Source organism: Plodia interpunctella, chromosome 4 (assembly GCF_027563975.2).
Source record: "Plodia interpunctella isolate USDA-ARS_2022_Savannah chromosome 4, ilPloInte3.2, whole genome shotgun sequence".
Taxonomy (NCBI): Eukaryota; Metazoa; Arthropoda; class Insecta; order Lepidoptera; family Pyralidae; genus Plodia; species Plodia interpunctella.
Window position 1 is genome coordinate 5483501 of NC_071297.1, and position 14688 is coordinate 5498188.

Sequence of the window (14688 nt, forward strand, 5' to 3'; positions counted from 1 at the left end):
TAGTCACATATAAGAAAACTGATTCTCATAATACAGCATTATTGTGTTATTTCGTTCGTGGTGTGTAACTTTGTTTTTACAGTATCGAGTGAGTAAATGGGCAGAAGGCATCAAGCACTTCAGTAACACTTAAGGGCTAATGCATTGCCGGCATTTTAAGTGCTTGGCAGTTTGCTTCCAACAAATAAGAATCACGCAACATTGGATTGGCTTTATTGTCCACTGGTTCCTTACAAAAAACAAATATTTTCTCCATAAGCGTAATAAATAAAATATGAAATTAAATCATTTTCTTTAAAAATAGATTCTTATATGAAGGTTATAAATATGAAAACATAATTGAAACACGGAAATGAACTAGCTTGTCATGACCGGTCGCGGGAATGACGCGTCCAGCGTGCTAGCCAGTCTATCCACTCTCGCGCCTATACCATAGACTAAGATTTTCCATATAAGAGTTGTGAAATTTCATTTGTTTGAAATTTGTTTTAATTGTCAGAAATATCTAAGAGAAAATATCTAATAATAATCACATAGGTACATATAAACAAATACACACATGAGTGTACATATTATATCAAATATGAAGCAGATACAATTAATGTTACATATTCAATAACAGGTTTATCTATCACGTGAATGTCAATTAAAAAAGAAAAGATTTTATAATAATAATAAATGCCCGCAGGGCAGCTTGTGGCGAGCTGTTGGGGAGTAGCGACCCCACGGACCTGAGTGCTCCCAGGGGAGGCCCCTGTTCCTCACCTCCACCTTCCTTCCCCAAGGTCGGAGTGGAAACCGAGAGGTAACAGGACCCCTACCTCTGGCTTGCCTTCATCGGCCGGCCAGAGTGGAGTCGCGAGAGCTATATGCTCGAAGGGTGGAAGTGTAAAATGTCATAACGCCGGGGGTGTCTGACTGGATCACCACGATTTCGCGCCCCGCAGACTCACCTCTCTACACCCTTAGCCGCCCACGTCAATGTTGCCCCTTTGTCGCCAATCACGGCGACTGATTTGAGGGGCCCATCTAGTGAGCGGCGAGTCACCACCTGCCACTGAATAGTCAGTTATCATGATTATGGCAGGTGACCGCACTCTTTGCAATAGCCCATTCTCAGTCCATCCAAATTTCATTCTATAGACCAGTACTTCTATCCATTATTCTGCAATAGTTCACACTCCCGCCGAGACCTGCTCATGGGCATATCATTTCATTGGTATATCCGGGAGTGGGTCTTGGCGGGAGACCTACACAACATCAAAATTCTCCAAAGGGCCTCTACGTGTTGGATCCATATCCCCACGCAAGCCTCTCAAAGGACCGGACTATGTGCCGTGAATCCCAAAAGGAGAGACAAATAAAATAATAATAATAATAATAATTTATTTATTTCATAAAAAACATACATATTTGGACTTACGTCTAATTAGGTACAGTAATAATGTATTTAGGTAATCGTAATCACATAATTATTGGTTGAGTCCATCACACTAGTGTTTAAACTAGGCCGAGCCTGTATTATAAACACTAGGTCCCTTCACAAAATAACATTTTAGGAATATTTATTTACATTTAGAAAGAACATTTATTATTTTCTCAAGTTAAGTACAAAATTATAATATATTACGAACATAAAGGTGTCTAACTAATTAAACAATTCAATTCAATTCAGATTAGTTCAGGTTCACGTGAAATATCATGAACAAACTATCATGTTACTTTAAGAGAAATTTAACCTAGATGTTTGATGATTATGGTAATTTCATATGCAAACAATGCTATATTATGTTCTATTCTAACTATTATTTATGTAATAGGTAATTTATCATATGATGGCTAAAATAAATGAATGGCTAAAATATTTTTTTAAGTTTTACGATGTTATAATCATTATTGCACAAATACGCACGCCCGTGGTGCGTGCGATGGCAATCAGGCGCATTATAGCAATCAAATCAAATCACCAGACTCGAATGTAAACGATATTTTTTCTTAATTGGATAATTAACGATGCTCCCAATTACTGCCTAATGATTTAGCTATAAACGGCTATAATGTAATAAACAGCGATAACACGCCAGTGACGTGCGTTAACCCTTTTGATATGGCGAATTGTTTTTGCTCATTACTACATAGTCATGTTTTTGCTTAAACTAGTATAAACTTAAATTATGTAAAGATTAGATATCTACATATACTATTTTCTAATTTAAAATGATCATCTCCAAGGCGTTACTAATTGTGACCAGGAGGGACACACGTAATAACATTGTCATTCCCCTATGCTCGATGGTAGCTATACATATCATGCGTGATGGTCTTATAGGTCTTTACCAAAATCACAATAAATATAAACGAAATGACGAAGATAAATCTCCACAACTGGAGTATTATGTGAATTTGTATCATCGTACATTTTTTTTTCGTTTTGTTAATCTATGAATCGTCTTTCTTTTAAGTACGTTTTGATTGGTAAACAAAAAGAGAGAATCAACGTCTGTTTCTATTCGTACCTATACATCACATTCACAAAAAAGAATAGTGAAAATCTGGCAATTCAAAAAACCTGCATGTTGATTCTATAGAACAGCTACTTTAAGCCCATGTAAAAGAAGTCATTCAAATTGCAAGTCTTTTATCGTGAATAGAACAAGTCAGGACAACCAGCTCGGATGTCCGTCCAGGATAGAAAAAGAACCGGATCGACACAAAGTAAAATAACTACAATTCGCAAAGGGAGATCAGTATTAAAAAGAGTTTCATTTTAGATGGGATAATATTTAACCAACTATAATATAAGTCTGGTATAGAATACGGTAATGAAATCTGTATAGAGCAGGTGTTCTCGAGGATTCGGGCCTATTATAAGTAATGACGACGAATATACATTTTATAGGGAAGCTGTTGTTAGTGTTGGCAAGCCAATTAGAAGTGTTAGGAGGTGGCTGAGCGCCCGCGCCCCTCGGGGTGTCCAATTAAACTCCCGCCGCCGACATCGTCGACGTACCCGTACTGACGACGGAGTACCTAACCTCGTAATTGCGTAAACCACTTCTAAACAAACCTCCGGTTTTTTGCATCGCCTCTAACAATGGAATCATGTCAGACACCGCAAGAACTCCCCTTCGTTCTATGCCTCTACTGTGTAACTATTGAGTTGTTAATTAAATTCGCACAATATAATCGCCATCTAGCAATCCGAGAACCCGGTACACCTTATCACGACGAGATAAAGTCGATTTCAGCTCACGCCGCGCTTACTGGACTGTACCGTTGTTGTTTCTTGTTTAATTACAACAATAGTGGCCCCTAATGAGAGTTTGCGCTAATAAGCGCTGCAAAATGTAATCAACATGCCTCGTCGCTCTAATGAGCCGAGTTCCTGGCAAAAACAAGCGATGTCGACATTTTACTGGAAATTAATTAGGCGATGTACCTATATGGGGACCTAGGACGCTCCAAAGCACACCGGAAGACCCTGTTTCCACGTACCTATGTGCATTTTTTACGGTCGTTGTATGTTTTAGAAAGTTTGAGATCTTTCTAAATCGTATAGCTTTTGAAAAGTTAACATTACAAGCAACACATTAATATCATTTTATTATTTCGTTAATAAACAGAAAATTTTAGCTCTTAGATAGCTTGTATTGACAACAAAGTACACAGACTTGGTAAACGTCGTTAACTTAAATAAGTACGTTTGATTACGTCGTAGCTAGCTACCCCATTAAAACTTAACGAGGGGCAACCCCGGGGAAAATAACTAACCCAATTTCCCTTTGCCGGGAAATCATTAAAAGTCTTAAAAGGGTCTTTTCATATATTTTTTACCCCGGAGCGTACGTGCAAATAAACACATTTTTACATACTCGAACAAACAATTCCCCTAACGAGGCGGCAGCGTAACGAGCTCGCGCGGTGGCGGAGCGGGCGGCGGGGCGTGCGGCGGGCTGGTGTCGTGGCCGGCGCTGGCCCGGTAGCCGCGCCCGCATCGCGCTAATTGGAAGGATACGCCAAAATGTGTCTCGTTACACACGCCGTCACCGCGTCTACCTGCTGCCACCTAACGACAACCCTGATTTATTGCAGCCCATACATTTAAATTGACAGCCAAAACCCAACCAACTCGACACTGTGCAATGGTTGAGTCTGCACCTCGACACTAATGTAAGTAACCCGCAATTATATCCTTAGCAACTCTCCAAATATCAATCTCATAACAAATGTCTATTACGGTAAAAACAAGTTGCAAAGTTAAATTTATTATCTTGTTACGTATTAATTTAATTAGCTGAAATGATAATGGTCATTCCGGACACTGAGAATAATTAGAGAACAGGAAATTTATAACATCATTTTAAAAATTACGAGAATTTGTATTGTGTATTAATAAATTAAATAATAAATTTTCCAATTAGTGCTCGGAGTATAATTAATGGATGTGTGCAGTATTAGCGTCGGTTACAATCTGATTGGAGACTCGTCGGCAATTACCGACGACTACAAAATACGTCGAATTCCACGTAATTGCTGAGAATATTACGGCAGTGAACTTAATTGTTCTCGACTTAATTAATTAAGCTTTTGTTTGAAACTAACAGCAAAGTGTAGACTTGGCAATTCTAAATTGGATCTTGTAATTACCTTACCCTCCCTTTTGCTGAAACTGTCTACTTTCAATTATGGGCGAAGCTTTGTTAATGGAATCAATTATAATTGGGACACAATGTGAAGCCTATTCGAACTCCAACAATCATTTACAATGGGTTAATTATTTCGTTCGTATTCTGTATGCTAATTACTCGTGTTTAATTATTTTTTAAGATGAACCTAAGGCTTCATTATAAAATCAGCTCCAACTCATAATAATATAGCATAGCGTTCTGATTTACATACGAATATAAATTTTCAGTTTGACTGGAAATATCCCTTTAGCTGAAAGGGTAAGATAAGCTAAAATTTTGCATGTACATTATAACCTGTAAGATTTTTGAATTAATCCCATCTGTCCAAACTTTTTTACGGCCTGCCCTTAGGCGTACCACCTGTAAGATTTTGAATTATTCCAAACTGTCGCCCTGATTTGTCCCCTTATAATTTTTTACAGATCGGAAAAGTTTCCCCTTGTCCCTTTACTTATAAAGGAACATACCAAACTACTTTAGTTACTTACAAAACTGAACTTATCAGTGTAAATGTAAAATAAGTACAAAGGTAGGTACTACTATTATTTCTATGGACATTTTTTTCAGTAGACCCACGAAAGAAAAATTAAAGAAAAATGAGATATTTTCATGTAGGCGATTACAATAATAAATATTAATCACGATTTAGTCCACGTTATTCGAAAGTTACATAGCAGAAGCGCTTCTAGGCTCGGTGTAAATAGATGTCGCCGGTGTTCATTTCTGAGAGTTTGCCTAATGGCAAACTCTCAGAAATGAACACCGGCTCCTCATTAGAGGCTTTGGTAATCCAAAGCCTCTAATGAGGAGTTCAGACGCCTACTAATCCTAATCATCAATTTCGCCGGTATAACTCAGCGGATCTTGATTAACTGATAGTATAGTCTCACAAACTAATTGTGTTTGACAGATGTCACACCAGCACTTCAGTAATTTTTTGGTCAACAAAGTACATAAACCATAACAATAACCCACATCCCACAACCCATTCAGTTTTTATTATTATTCTTCCTCTTTGTCTTACTATCTTTTTCCCATTTTCTGACGTTGTCTCTTCTAGATAGCCACTTGTCCAGGTCGCTTTCCGTGTAATTTCAGGCGACAGTTGTGATCGATCGATTAAATTCCCGATTTATAGTTGTATTCATTTCCATTTAAAAATTGTATTAAGGTAAATACATTTTTTTACTCATTAGGAATTGATAGGTATCAATTCCTGCGCGGTCCGATCTGAACCGAATCTCCAAGATCGAAGGGTTAATATGAAAATATTATTGATTGCTTATTGCAATTAATTAACTCCAAACAATTGTTGTTGATATTATAAGTTGAATGATCGAAAGATAAAAGTAAATAAATAAGTCACACCTAATTAACAACAAATTTAATTATTGCTAAATTGATACAGTAGCAATACTTGTATGATAAAAATGACACATTCATTTGCAGATATGATAATAAAATATGTCTTCGTAATTTTTTTCATGATTAGATTTTTTTAAGGAATTGAATACATTATTCATTCATGATATTCAAAAACATGTCAAAGGTAAATAATTTTTTGAAGTTGAAATTAAAAGTGACATGACAGGCTTCATTGCTTAGTATATGATGTGTCGTGATTTCAAACCCGTTTATTGAACAAGCGTGTCCCTGGGACCCGACCCAACTTTAATTAAGACACAATAATTAAAATAACAGGCGACGGGCGTGGCGGCGGCGGCGGCGCATCAGTATGCGAGGTCGTGGGGGCGCATACGACACCTGACTAATCCGCCGGTCGCGGTATACCAGTATTGCCAGTGAAGGGTTAGGCTGAGACCATCTGAGGTAAATGATACAGCAATTTATAGCCACTTGCACGTGTATTTAATTGCGCACGCGATAAGGAAAATAATTGGAAATATTATACTAAATTATAAATATTTTTGTATACAGTTTGATAGTACAGTCGTCAATATTAAACCACCTTTTTTGACCTTTTCATCCTACTGTCGGGCAAAGGCCTCTGCCAAGTCTTTCCAAGCCATTCTATTGAATGCCAAAGAATTCCTTCTTAAAGCCACCAACAAAACAACCTATTCAAAATTAATATAACTAATAAATTTTTTGCATTCAATATTTTTTAACTGATACCCAATAAATTATTAACGTGAAGTAATTTAATTTATTTGACTATCTATTAATATAGAACGCAATGGGCAAAGAAATGACATTTTGTTCAACTGGTATTGGTCCGTTTCCGGAAATGGCAGACTAAACTCTTAACATACTCTTAAGACAACATTGCGCATTTAAGGGTTAAGTAAAGTAACTAGATAAAGTCGATGTTTATCATTAGCATTCTTACTGATCAAAATAATAATCTTAGATTGTATAGCTGACTTGTTTCAAGATTTTTATGCCGATAGGAAATTGACAAGCGTTTTAATTTCCTCTAACTTGCCGATTAATTAAATCAACAGTGGTATAACTATTAATTAATTTGTAAGCGGTTTTAGCATGTAGGTATGAACATGCGCTGTTAAAAACAAGTTTTGTATATAGTTGCATGTGATTGGTACAAGTTGCATAAACATTAATATTATATGAGTCATTGGTGCTAATTGCATATTTTATTAATTTATCACACTTACGAAATATTTAACGAATATTTTTATCAGTTTAGGACACATTTTAATTCTGTGTTCTTTGATGTGGTTTTTACAAATAATTCTGGAAATAATTGTAAGTAAAGTATACGTAGGTGCTACATTACTCATTTAATTTATTTACTTGTACAAAAAACAACCTTTATGATTAATTTAAGTAACTTAAATAAACAGATTTGATAGACCTCTCTGTATAGCGGCAATAGAGGTTAATTTTCAATAAATTTGGGTAAATTTTTGAGGTTGACTGTAAAAATTATAAACCCATCTAAAGATTATTACAAAATCATTTTCAAAATGTGTTTCGGCCGAAAATATAATACATGCAATAAATATATACAAGTCGATACACGACATAGTTAAAATGCGTATATAAGACAAGAAATACAATTTATTATCCGCGTTAATAATGTACAGACAATAATGATGATTACATTTCAATAGTAATGCTGATTACATTATTGTTTCCGCCTCGCAATTTGAGCCTCTCCTGCGCGCCGCTACGCACTGTCTACGATCTCTACGCAAAAAGCGGCTACGTGCGGCTACGTAACCATGTAATTTAATTACCATAACTGACATTAATTGATTACACGTACTCTCGTTTGAAACTTGTGAAACTTCCTGTTTGTGAGATGTTGTTGATGCGTTTATTAAAAATATTAAGAAAGCGGTTTGGTGGACATTGGTAATAATTAATTTATGAGCTATAAGATCTTTAATTTACGCTTTATAGTTTATATTTTTATTATATATATTGTCATTGTTATGTAAACTTGCATATTTAATTACAATCTCGAATATTTAATAGTAAAATTCAGCTAATTACATACTAAGTAAATTCTTATTTTTGTTTGAAGTTTTCAACAACAATGATATAAATCTATCGTAAATCAATGCAATTTATTAAAACAAGTTACGAAACAAAATGAGGATAAAAATCTTGCAATGTAGAGATCTACTCTATATCATAAAACTATTTTTTACATTCAACTTACCTTATATTATTTTCGTGAGATAGAACCAATAACAATTATAACTCCAAAAACATCAGTTTGTATCACACAAAACAATAGCACAGTCACTCAAATGTTGTCCACTCAAATTGTCACCAAGTGCGATTTATCGGTAAGTCACTTCCGGAAAAAACGGCAAAACAAAGAATGCACGCACCGCCGCGACAGATTAGTCTCGCGGGTGGTTGGAGAAATGAATTTATTTTCTTAATTTAAGGTTGGAAACAGCGTGATGTCTAGCTGAGTCGAGTAACTCGAGTAAAGTTTGTAGCTCGGAGTTGTACTAGAAACACGTACGCTCGCGAGGACGTCCCGCGTCGGAATGAGAGCCGGCTGTCGGCCGCCCGGCGGACAGGGCGCCCGCTCGGGGTGGAAACAACACTCTAATATAATGACGGGGTCGGAACACTTTAATACTCTAATTGAAAAAGTATACTCTGACAACAGCTTTTAAGTGTAATTAAGGCTTCGTCTTCACACGGGGTGCAGGCTGCGTTTATATAAACGGTTCGGTAGAATATAAAATAAGAAGTACAGTAACTAAGTATACTTATTACTCAACTTGTATTTAAGGGACCGAAAATATGCTCATGGTAATTCTAGTCATACTTATAATGAGTAGGTATTAAGAGTGAAAATTAATTGTAGAAAGTACGAACATAGAACTAAATGCACTGGATCACGTAATTGCATATAAAGGTAAACTTTATATTACGAATTCTTCTTTTATATTTTAGCAGTTTCAATTCCAAGATTATATAAATGGAAGTATTTATCTATTTTGTATTTATAGTATATTGTATTATATTAAGTAAATGTAAACGCACCATGCGTGTAAAACTATCAGATAAAATCGATAATAAAAGTAATTGGCAAGAGCGTCACGTCCCGCCGCGCTACATAGGTAAGAAATATCACAAATACCCTACTACTGGATTCCGGCCTAAATTCAATTCCACCCCTTGCCCCCGCGCCCGCGCCAGAGGAAACCAATCTTCTTTACATTCCCTCGCCGACAAATTTATACTCCTCCATACGTCGCCAGTAATAGGAGGCTGTAGGGTGTGTCCACTCCAATCACATGAGCAATGACTTTGGAGACGGATCAAGCCTGATGATGCAGTTTCGAGTTTTTCAACACCTACTTTTTTTATCGTAATTTGAAAAATATATTTTAAAAATTACTTTAATTAAAATTGGAATCTGACGGTAAAATATTTTTTTCATCCATGTTTATCAAGATAGCTACCAGTTGTTAAAATATTTAGGTAAACATCTATTAACAATCAAATCAAATCATCTTTAGCCATCACTAGCAACCAATCTTGCAGTTTCAAGTGGGCTATCCCGAAGCAGTAGTGTCTGTGAGCATCGGTAGACGTGGGTCGTAGTCAGTGTGGTCACTATGTAAATTATTAAGCAGTCGTGAGGCAACAAGCCACAAGAAACGGCAAGAGTGTCCGGCGGGCGGCGTGCACCGTCGCTGAGAATTTAATTTCCACGTCCCGCCCGCCCTACCGCCATTGTCCGCCCAGTATTTCATTACGGCTCGAGCTTTTCTATTAATAAATCACTCTTCGCCTGCCCCGTTTAATTACGTCCCGGATCCGGCCGCCGTCTGATTACACTTTCATCGAACATCTAATTAGGAGTGCAGTCGGCCCGGGTGGGACGTGTGTATTCTTTGTTCGGGAGATATTACACTCGGCCTATATTACACCACGCTGCCGCCTCCGAGCTAAGTTCGAAATGAACGAACTTTGATTAAAATCGACCGCTTGCACATTTACTAAGTGTGCTACGTTTTAATATAAGAAACTTTAAGTTTCATTAGTGCACTTCAGTCACGAAATATTGTTACATGTTTACTTCATTTTGGTAATACTTTGACGTTTCTCATGAAATTATGTAGTTCATAAAGATGATATAATTAGGACTTTATGTGGAAAACTAATTAAAACAGCAGGTGTTGTAGCCAACAAAGTCGATATTTCTAATTAGCAGGCTTTACTCCGAAACAGTGATAGGGAAAGTTGTCGGTTCAGCGTAGTGGCTCAAGACCTTTTTAATTTCCTGGACGGACGGTGGCGCGGGCGCGGAGGTAACAAATAAATAGTCTACAGATATCAACAACTACACATATATATTTACGTTGTCATTATAATATTCTACAGGGAGTAGTACAAGTCACTCACAACCAGCTAACTCAGAAATGGAAACGGTCAAGCCGAATACAGGGCATAGCTGATTTCCATAATAAGTCCGCGTGTTTTTATTTTTGTTGATCTATGGATTTACACAAACAATAATTATTCACGTTGACAACAGATTTATTGTGCATGACATGCTCTGGGATGGAAGAATTTGCATTTCTCATTTCTAAATTACATTCATCCCTCCCGATCAGAAAGTCTAAGTAGCAAAATATCCAACAACGCTAAACGTTTAATGAGCAATCTGCGTAGCTAGCTAATCGCTCATCAACATCAATTAGATAAACAATTTATAATATCATGTCAAAAACGACTACTGTTCTGCTACGTTGTGCTAACTGAAGCTACGTTTCGAACAACTAATAGAATTACATTTGTCAAAAATCCTAAAATATATTGGTATAGATCGGCTCAGGTGCGCCTCACAGCGCGACCTAAACCTAGAATTTCGTAACTTTTAACAAACGTAATTTTATTAAATGTTTAAAACTTAGCTTTAGTTAGCACTGCATAACATAACCCCAGTCAACTTCGGACTTTAATTTTATTATTTTATCTGATACCAATGAAGATTATACCGAGTGACAGTTCTACTGAGTATTTAATTTGCGTCGGTGGCCGGCGCGGCACCGGCCCGCCCGTTTAACTTATTGCCACGGTTAACGAGAATACGCCGTAGTGTGCCGGCGAAATTGAAGGATTTACTCCGCGTCCCTCCTTTATTAAACGTATTGCACACTCCTCCGCGGCTCTGTGTGCGTACACTATACGCAGTATGCCGAAATTACATTTCACATGAGTCGTAATAACAAGGGCGGGCGTAAATCACGAGCATTATTAGTTTCTCTTGTTACTTGTGCCATTTGTCACTTTATATTGATGCAAAGGTACCTTCACAACTATTTCTCACTAACAGATTTAATAGATCGGAATTTTGTCTTAACAACGCATCTTCAATTAAATAATATTAATATTAATTCTAAATATTTATAATCGGTGTATAACTGTTTCGTATGCTGACACTAATGAAACAACATAACTAAAGAAATCCTTACGCGATACAGGAACTACAGAAAAACACGAAAATCGTGTCGTTTTCCTTCAGGGCGAGCGGTGTCGAGAACGAGCGAGCGAATCCGCTCCCGGAGCACGATATCGCCCACTTCCTGTAAGCTAAAGCGTATCGCTCAAAGTTTCGCAATATACGCGCACCGAGCCCGTCCTTTATTAAAAACTATTCTCACATTTTTAATTAAAACTTGTGTTCCCCCACTAAAACTTTATTTAAGCAATAAAGGCGGCGCAATTAGCGGCGCTGTCCCCGCCGGCGACTTCACCTACTTTTCCTCTGCTTTAATGAGTGTTTTTTAATAAAGCCAGAGAGTGCGCAAGTTTATTAATTTAGTTTAACTCGTGTCACGGCGAGTCCGGCAGCGCCAGCCCTCGCCTGCACGCTATAACCATACTTTTTAATTTACCACCTGAACTATTGCCTTAATAGCAAACTTACACGGGAAAACCATTAATTAAGTTTCCGATATTTCTTACATTAACATTGAGTACGATTTCCATATAAAAACTGTTTTAAAGATTTTTACTTTGCGTTGCTACATTTTCGCATAAATGAACGAATATCGGGTAGTAGACGGGAATTCTCTCGGGAATTCTAAACATATAAGTGTATTTTAGTGAAAATACGTGGATATTTTCTGGAACTTACATTACGAATCCAAAGTAAGGGTCGTTGTTGAGCAGCAAACTAAAAGCTTGAATGACGTGGAGTTCTCCCCCGCACTGCAGTCCCCTCCTCTCCCCCGCGAAGTGTTCCGGCCATAATTACATTCCCGTGTCTAACAAATGGAGAATCGGTGTTGATTTGTGTTTAGCCGAGCCGTGATCTCGCGGCCCTTGGCCGCCCTCTGCTGGGCCAGGCTCGCTCCACCTAGTACCGGTTTATTTCAAATCCTGTACCAACTACACTTTGTCATAACTGCTGTACTAAATAATCTGCCAACATCCCAGTTTTCCGAGATACATATCTTAATTTTATGTGAGTCTAGCTGTTTACGAGTATATACTTCCTCAGCCCAGGATAGTTGCTTCAGACAGCATAATTTTGTTGTTTGTGATTAATGTGACCCATACTAGATTATTAACATCTAGGGCCAAAACTTTTTTGTAATAGCCAATTAAGTCGTCTTTTCGACAATCTCTTCATACACACTTTCACTCCCCTTTATATAGTTTTTTGATATTTGAATGGTGTTCTTTAAAGAGTAGAAAACCAAGTAATACATTCATTAACACAGTCGACATGTCGACGTAAAAAATATACCGTTGATTGAAAATATTACCGCCGCCATTATTATCAATTTAGGTAACATGACGTACAGTAAACAGTACCTGTACGTTAATTTGTCGCATTCATGCCCGATGTGTAGATAAGCCCTAACAGAACGTTTTAGAGTTTTATCTTTCATATTAATAATTTGGCTGTGAAAAAGATTTACTTTTTAGAACCTACCTATTAACCCTAAAGTGTCATCAGTCATATTTCGAGTATAATTTATTGTAATATTCATTTATATAAGTGAAACTAATCGTTCTAAAATAAAACACGAAGCAATTTTTCTTTTCCCCATTCAAAGCTAAATAGCATTGAAAGGGAGGCATTGCATTTCGTGCTAAGTCGGTAATTGCGCGCGTATCGGCTAAGTGAAAAACGAAGCTCGGCCGGCGAGCCTAAAAGCTTCGGCAGATTGGATCAGCACACGGGTTTTCCATTACCAACTAGTTCTAGATATACAAGTCAACGACGAAGCTTAATTGTGTGGAGCATGTTCATTTAAGTTTATTTCATACATCGTAACTGTCTGTTGTAACAATAACATTTAAATTCGTAAATTTGTCTCTGGATTAATTAGGTTTAGATGAAATTTGGACAATTGTTAAAAAAATTAAAGACCTTTAAATAATTATTTAATAATATTTTTATATATAGCCAGTTTTATTTATTTTTTTGTTTGAACAAAATAATCGTAACTTATTAGAGACGTTTTCTAGACATACCCATCAATCATTTATTATGTATATTGGAGGTACACAGGAATTCCTTTGATCATCAATAAACTTATTCCACTTCGTTAAAGTCAGAAAGAGCTTTTCTAATGTACTTAGAGTAACCTAAGTATTTGTGGAACATTGTAAAATATCGTGCAATACCATAAACAAGCTTTAACTGCGTGTCATCGTTATCGAAGCGCTAGTTTTGTTTCCTAGCCGGCGCAGTCGTTTGCGCAATAGTACCTAAATTAACGATACTACAGAAGAAAAGACTAAGTATACTCATCAGAAAATTTGGAGGAGACTTTCAAAATCCAATATAATAAGACACGTTTCATAAAAACTTTTGAACGTCACGCCTGAGTTTCGGTTCGAGTGCTGTGGTAGGTAACTGAATTTCAAAACCAGCTGAAAAAAAAATTTTTTTATTATTTCTTGTCAAGTATGTAGTTGCTAAGCAATAGAATATTCTTTATATATTTTTGTATTTAAATTTCCTCACAATAATAGTCCATAATCATATATTGTGAGGAATCATACCTAATACATACTTAAATATAAAAAAAAACCATATAAAATTGTGAACCATTACATATTTTATTAACATGTGATTTGTTTGTTGAACCAAAACGACTCTACTGTTTGTTTCATCGCTTTTATTAACAAAATATTAACAAATTATTTATATAGTACCATTTTGAATCGTCCATACTTTGAGTCGCCGGGCAAGGAGTCGTTAGGGGGCTCGTATATCCTCCGAGAACCGCGAATATTGGCCGCACTAACAATGTGCGTCTTTATAAGTTTTTAACGAGCTTCCCCGTATAAATTATGTGCCGGCCAGTGGGTCTCGTTATCTCACTAACGGGCACTAGCGGAAGCTTAATGTACCGAGAGCTTTATTGTAGCCACTTACGACTGCATTGCAACTCGAACGCTCCTACGAAACTATTGTCGTACGCTTACAATTATGCTAATGACGTCATTATAATAAAACACGTCAACCCACTCGACCGGTTCAAATGCTAAAAAAAAAGGACGTACTAAATTAAGAAAG

General features: G+C 36.8%; 1 protein-coding gene across 4 annotated transcripts in view; it reads right to left on the reverse strand.

Moving 5' to 3' along the window:
- LOC128669353 (LIM domain only protein 3-like) overlaps positions 1 to 8695 on the reverse strand; it is a 42989-nt gene extending 34294 nt beyond the window's left edge. For all 4 annotated transcript variants that reach the window (XM_053744118.2, XM_053744120.2, XM_053744117.2 and 1 more), the window contains exon 1: positions 8338 to 8695. The gene's annotated coding sequence lies outside the window, so the exon portion shown is untranslated. The remainder of the gene's footprint in view (positions 1 to 8337) is intronic.
- Positions 8696 to 14688: the final 5993 nt, after the last annotated feature.